Genomic DNA, 7,316 nt, shown 5'->3' on the forward strand with positions numbered 1-7,316 from the left:
ACAGCTTCGTAAATACAGCTTGAATTCTGGCATTGTGATGCCTCCAGCTTTGGTTTTCTTTTTCAACATTCCTTTGGCTATTCGGGGTCTTTTCTGGTTCCATACAAATTTTAGGTTTGTTTGTTCCAGCTCTGTGAAAATTGCTTGATGGTATTTTGATAGGGATGCATTGAATGTATAGATTGCTTTGGGTAGCATAGACATTTTAGCACTGTTTGTTCTTCAAATCCATGAGCTGGAATGTTTTTCCATTTCTTAATGTTTTCCTTAATTTCATTCCTAAGTGTTTTATAGTTTTCAGAGTACAGGTCTTTGGTTAGATTTATTCCTAGGTATCTTATGGTTTTTGGTGCAATTGTAAATGGGATCAATTCCTTCATTTCTTTTTCTTCTGACTCATTGTTAGTGTATAGAAGTACACCTGACTTCTGTGCATTGATTTTACATCCTAGGACTTCCAGTACTATGTTGAACAACAGTTTTATCGTATTCTTAACAACTGTTATGTCAACATACTTTAAATTATTGAAAAAGTACCACTTTTCAGGAGAATTATGCCCAGGAGGGATAACTCTCTCTGCTCCCCTTATAAACCAGGCTTCTGTCATTCCAAGACCTTCAACATGGGTCCTAAACTGCCTTACCTAGATTTATTTCTTCTTATTCCTCAACAGTAACCTTCCAATCCAGCCAAACTGGTTTGTTCACCATTCATTCCCTGAAAGTATCTTGCAGATTAGCCTAGAGAGGTATGGATAGAAATGGAAAGAAGTAGAAACAGATCCAACTGATGGATTGGATGGGAGGTGTGACAGAAAGGAACAAATAAAGGATGTTTCCTTGGTTTTGGTTTGATGGATGAGCTATTTACTTATGGAGGAGGAAGGAGTTTAGACAGAATTCCAGAGATGCCTATTATATTTCTAAGAGAGCTGTCACATAGGTAATCAATTAAAATAATGGATATAGTTAAGGTAACAAAGTGTTTTTTAGAGAAAGGAAGCAAATAGAGGATCAGGTTCGGAGACAATCTAACATTTAGAGGTTAGAGGATGAGTCAGCAAAGAAAGAGTGATCAGTGAAAGAGGAAAACAAGCAGAGTAGAGTTTCATGAAAGCAAGAGAAATGTGTTTTAAGTGGGAAAAGTGGTCAATCTTTTTTTTTTTTTTTCCCCAAGAGAGAGGTAGGGAGGGGCACAGGGAAAGAGAATCTTAAGCAGGGGGCCTCCATCTCACAACCCTGAGATCATGACCTGAGCTGAAGTCAAGAGTTGGATGCTTAACTGAGCCTCCCAACTGCTCCGTGGTCAATCATTTTGAATGTTATTTACTGAAGCACTAAGTAATAGGAGCTTTGTTCACTGTAATTGGCCACAGTGAATTGATGGTAAATTCAGTATAGGTGGAGGACCGCTTCCAGACTGGATTCGGTTGAAGAGGTTATAAGGTTGGTAAGGAAGTAAAGACAGTAAGTGTAGATTACCATTTGAGAAGTTTTGCCATGAAGGGGAACAGGAAAATAAAGTGATAGTGGGCAAGAAAATATGATTCTTGGTTTTTATTTGGGACATATTACATCAAGTTTATATGCTGATGGAGTGAGCCATGAGAAAAGAGAAAGACTGATAGGGTGCAAATTATAAAGGGAGGAGGATTTTGAATGGGATCCAGAGCACAAGAGAGAAATGAGTCCTTAATACATCAGGGACCCTTCTCCATTTATAACGAGGGAAGATGGTAAAATGCAGTAAATACAGGTAGGTTTGTAGATTTGATTGTAGAAACATGAGAGCATTTTGCTGTGATTAACTCTGTATTCTGCTTAACTTTGAAGTGAAATTACTACGCAAAACTGGTAATTTGATGGTACACCCATGTCTGGTTTGATTACTGTATTTTTTTAAAGAATTATTTATTTATTTTAGAGCATGTGCACCGGAGTTTGGGGGGTGCAGAAGGAGAGAATCTCAAGCAGACTCCCTGCTGAGTGTGGAGCCCGATGTGGGGCTCAGTCTCACGACCCCTGAGATCATGACCTGAGCTGTAGTCACGAGTCAGACACTTAACTGACTGAGCCACCCAGGTGCCCCTTTTCTTTTTTTGATTTGCTTGAAAGATAATTGGGATGAGCAGAGCCATTCATCCCCCATCTTCCACTGCTGCTCTCCTCCTTCATTCCACTTCTTCTCCTACCCCAGTGGCCATGGCCATTCTTGGCATCCCCTATGAGTGATGGTATCTCATCATGGCAGACCATAGAGATAATGAGTTTCAAGGCTATCACAAGAAAAGATGGGGGAGCACAAGAAGATCAACTACTGTCTTAAACAGTTAAGGGAACAATTGAAAGAACTTACCAATCAGTATGAAAAGTCTGAAAATGATCCAAAGGACTACAATCACCCAAATCTGGGCAAACTGTTTATGAAGTACTTAAGAAGGTAACTGAAGAAAAATTCGTTATTAAATGAACCAAGATATGTTGTCAGTTGTCATTGTCAGCTTGAAAAAAGTAAGCTGAGGTCAGGAACAAGAGTTGTTTTGCCTGATTACATTGATATTTGCCAAGATCCACTGGTTTACAACATGTCTCATTAAGGACATAGGGAATATTTCCTTTTGTGAAGTGGAGGGGTTATCAGAACAGATCAGAGAATTCAGAGGTAATAATAGAACTACCTCTTAAAACCTAGAATTATTGCATTATAGGGATATCTCCAAAAGGCTGTTTGTTATATGGGCCAATAGTTAAGAAAAACAATAGCAAGAGCTGCTGTTAGCCAACTGGAATACAATTTCTTAAATGTAGACCAGTACATTGGTGAAAGTGCTCATTTGATCAGAGAAATGTTTACACCAGGAATCATCAGTCATGCATTATTTTTATGGATAAAAAATGATGCCATTGGTGGATACTGGTTTCCTGGAAGTACTTCAGCTGATAGATTCAGAGGACTTTATGGAGTTACCCAAATGGAAGGATATGATACTCTGCACAGTTAAAATAATCATGGCTACAAACAAGCACAGTGGATCCTGCTTTGCTGTCTCCAGATAAATAGAGAAGATACACAATCTATCTATAAGCAAGGTTAAATAGATTAGTAGAAGCATTTACGAAGCCTTCAGATGGCTCTAATGGAGCAGACCTGAAAAATGTTGGCACTGAAGCAGTGCAATTTACATACTCACAATCCATGCTGCTCATGCGTTTGTAGTATAGAAAGACTTAATGAAAGCAATCAGAAGTAGCTGATTTAAGTAGCTAGAGTCTAAATTGGACTACAAACCTGAATTCTAAGAAGCTAGAATATAAAGTGAACTACAGATTTTTGATGGCTACCTGACACATTGGCTTAATGTAAAAATCAGTTGAAAATGTATGCAATGGAAATAATCCTATTAAATGTGTATGAATAAATTTAAAACAAAATAATAAAAAAGTATTGTGTGGTTTGTAATAGATGTAGAAGTAAAAAATATAGCACAAATAGAAAAGACAAGAGGGGGAAATTAAGTATACTGTGACAAGGTTTTAAACTGCTTGTGAAGTGATAATATTATTTGAAGATTATCTGTGATAAAGATGCATATTGTAAACCCTAGAGTAACCACTAAATATCAAAATTAAAAATTAAGAGAAATAGCTAATAGCTAATAGAAGTGATAAAATGGAATTATTAAAAAAAAAAAGTCAACCCAATAGAATGCAAGGAGAAAAAAGAACAGAGATCAAATAGGACAAATAAAAAATAGCAGGAGTATAGATTTAAACCCAAATCATACTGATAATTATATTAATCAATGATCTAAACATTCCAAAAATATATATATTTTCAAATGTAATGAAAAGGCAAGAACTCAAGTATTTGCTGTTCACAAGGAACCAACTTTAAATATAAAGATGAAGATAGGCTAAAAGTAAAAAGGTGGAAAAGTCATATATAATGGAAACCCTAATCAGTAAATTGGGAATGGCTGTATTAATATCAGGAATATTACCAATGATAAAGGGAGCCATAATAACCAAAAGCAATTCATCAAGAAGACATGCCATGCACATAGTATCAGTATTTTGAAATACATGAAATAGAATTTAAAAGGATAGACAAATACATGATTCCAGACATTTCAACACTTCTACTAATTGATAGAACAAGAAGAACACAAGATCGGTAAATATATAGAACATTGCAATCAGCCAACTTGACCTAATTGACATTTATAGACCACTCCGCCAAACAACAGCAGAATATACATTCATGTCAAGTACACATGAAATAAATGAAGCATATGCTGGGCCATAAAGCAATTCTCAAGAAAATTTAAAAGATTTAACATTCTTCTCTGTCAATAACAGAACTCAAAACATCAATAAAAGGAAGATAATTGGTACATGCTATGAAACATAGGAAACTTGAAAAAACAAACTGAGTCAAAGAAAAGATACAAGAGAAAATGGAAGATACTTTGTAGAGGCACCTGGCTGGCTTGGTAGAGTACGTGACCCTTAATCTCAGGGTAATGAATTCAGGTTCCACATTAGGCATGGAGCCTTCTGAAAATAGATGTATATATTGTAATGAATGAAAATAAAAATACATATGCAGGTAAGCTGTGATTAGACTGAAACTTACAGCTTTAGATTCTTCTATTAAAAAGGAATAAAGGTCTAAATAACTTCAGAAACTAGAAAACAAAGGAAATTAAATTCAAGTAAGTAAAGAGGAGGAAATAAAGCTAGAAGTAAAACAGAAAAAAAAAATCAATAGGGAATACCAGTGAGGGCAAAACTGCTACTTTGAAAATATCAAAAAAATCGACAAACCTCAGGTAGAATTACCAAGAGAAAAATTTAAAAGGACATAAATTACCGAAATCAGTAGTGGACGAGGGGCTATTATTCATATCCTACAGACATTTATTTTTTTATTTTTATTTTTTTGCTTGTCAAATGATCCTTTATTGAAACATTTTCCTTTGTAGTTAACTGGCTGGGCATTCCACCGCACCACTGTTGATGTCATCTATGATGTCATGAGGGTGGCGGCCGTCAACATTGCAGCCCACAGACTGGGCGGTCCCCAGGATTTCTTAATGGTTCCAGAGAGTTCTCTGGCTAAAGATCGGAGTTGCATCTGTCGGGCAATATTGACAATCTCATCAAAAGTGGTATTTCCACTGTGCTTAATGTTTTTCTGCTGCTTTCTGTCTCTTGGTGGTTCCTTGAGGGCTTTGATAATCAGGGCAGAGGCAGAAAAGCTACTAGACCTACTAAGGGAATCAATCTGGGCCTGTCTGTTCTGAATGGTCAGTTTCACCGTAATCCTTAGGCCCTTCCAATCACCGGTTGCCTTGGCGATGTCATCACCAACCTTTTTTGGAGACAGACCCAGCGGACCGATCTTAGGGGCCAGGGCAGACGTGGCACCAACTTCGCCACCGGTGCACCTCAGGTACACGACTTGGATCTCGTTGGGGTCGAACTTAGGCGGCATGGCGGAGGTGGCTGGTGTCGGATGAACCCGGATTCAGGATGACCGAAGAAAGTTGCACCTTTGCCGCCCCAAGCCGAAAGCCAAAAGCTCCTACAGACATTTAAAGATAATGAAGAAAATATGAAGTTTATGCCAATAAATATGACTAAGAACTTAGACACAATTTCTTGAAAAAAAAAATGCTAAAACAGACTAAAAAGTTTATAGTTAAAAACTTGAGGCAAAATAACTTCACTGAATTTTATCAAACATTTAAAGAAGAAATAATACCTTACACAGATTCTTTTTTTAAAAAAAGATTTAGAGAGCATGTGTGTGTGTGGTGGGAGGGGCAGAGGGGCAGACTCTCCACTGAGCGCAGAGCCCAACTAGGGGCTCAGTCTCACAACCCTGAGATCATGACCTGAGCCAAAATCAAGAGTCAGATGCTCAACTGACTGAGCCACCCAGGCACCCCCTACACAGATTCTTTATGAAAATGAAAGAGCAAACACTTCCCAACTACCTTCATGAGGCCCCCATTGCTCTAACAACAGAACCAGAAAAAGACATAAGAAAAAAACTATGCCAGTATTCCTTGTAAATATTGACAGAAAAACCCTTCACTAGTAACACAAAGATCCAGGAAAAAGGAAAAAAATATTAATATATCACAATAGATTGTTCAGATTTTATCTGAGGGATACAAAGTTAGTTTAACCCTCAAAAAATCAATCAATGAAACACACCATATTGACAAGATGAAGAAAACCTATATAATCATCTCAATATATGCAGGAAAAGCATTGAACAAAATTCAACACTCATTAAAAACTCTCAGCAAACTGGGAATAGACGAACTTTTTCAATCAGAGTGCATCTGCAAAAATCAAGCTAACACCACACTTTGTGGTAAAAGAATGCATTCCCTCTGGGACTGGAACAAGGCAAGTATGTTTACTCTCTCGTCTACATTGTACTGGAGGTCCTAGACAGGGCAATGAGGCAAGAAAACAGAAATAAGAGACATCATATCGGAAAGGAAGAAATAAAACGGCCTCTACCCATAGATGACATGATTATGTAGAAAAATCCTAAGCAATTAAAAAAAAAAAGCTACTAGACCTACTAAGGGAATTTATAATATTGCAGGATGGATGGCCAAAATAAAAAATTTACTATTTCTATATACTAGCAACAATTAAAAAGTAAAATTACTAAAAATACCCCTTAAAATAGCATAGAAATAAAATAGGGAGACATTTAACAAGATATTTATAAGTGTTGTACACTAAAAACTACAAAATAGTGTCAAAATTTAAAAAGACCAAAAAATGGTCAAAGACCTAACATGAAAGCTAAAACTATAAAAGTTCCAGTTTTGAAAATTTAGACTATCTTAAACTTGGAAAAGGCAAAGATTTGTTAGATACAATGCAAAATACCCCAGTTATAAGAGAAAAATTTATAAGTTGATCTTCATCAAAATTAAAAACTTATCTCTTAAAGATATTTTAAGGAGGGGCACCTGGGTGGCTCAGTTGGCTAAGCGTCTGCCTTCAGCTCAAGTCATGATCCCAGGGTCCTGGGATGGAGCCTCCATATGGGCTCCCTGCTCAGTGGGGAGCCTGCTTCTCCCTCTCCCTCTGACCCTTTCCCTCCCTGCTTGTGTACACACCCACTCTCTCTCTCAAATAAATAAATAAATAAAATCTTTTAAAAATAAGTTTAAAAAGATACTTTAAGGAAATGAAAAGGCAAGTCACAGAGTGGGAGAAAATATTTGCATTTCATATATCTGACAAAGCACTTGTATCAAGAATTTATGAAGACCTCTTAT

At 36.8% G+C, this 7,316-nt stretch overlaps 2 pseudogenes across 1 annotated transcript; one reads left to right on the forward strand and one right to left on the reverse strand.

Moving 5' to 3' along the window:
• The first annotated feature begins 414 nt into the window (after positions 1 to 414).
• LOC118026224 lies at positions 415 to 3,061 on the forward strand (annotated as a pseudogene). The gene has a single exon (XR_004683505.1). The product of XR_004683505.1 is annotated as a 26S proteasome regulatory subunit 10B-like (transcript).
• A 1,894-nt stretch (positions 3,062 to 4,955) lies between these two features.
• On the reverse strand, positions 4,956 to 5,512 carry LOC118026350 (annotated as a pseudogene).
• Between the last annotated feature and the right edge of the window lie 1,804 nt (positions 5,513 to 7,316).

The sequence above is a fragment of the Mirounga leonina genome, unplaced genomic scaffold (genome assembly GCF_011800145.1).
Source record: "Mirounga leonina isolate KUSES-001 unplaced genomic scaffold, KU_Mleo_1.0 Mir_224, whole genome shotgun sequence".
NCBI classification, from domain to species: Eukaryota; Metazoa; Chordata; class Mammalia; order Carnivora; family Phocidae; genus Mirounga; species Mirounga leonina.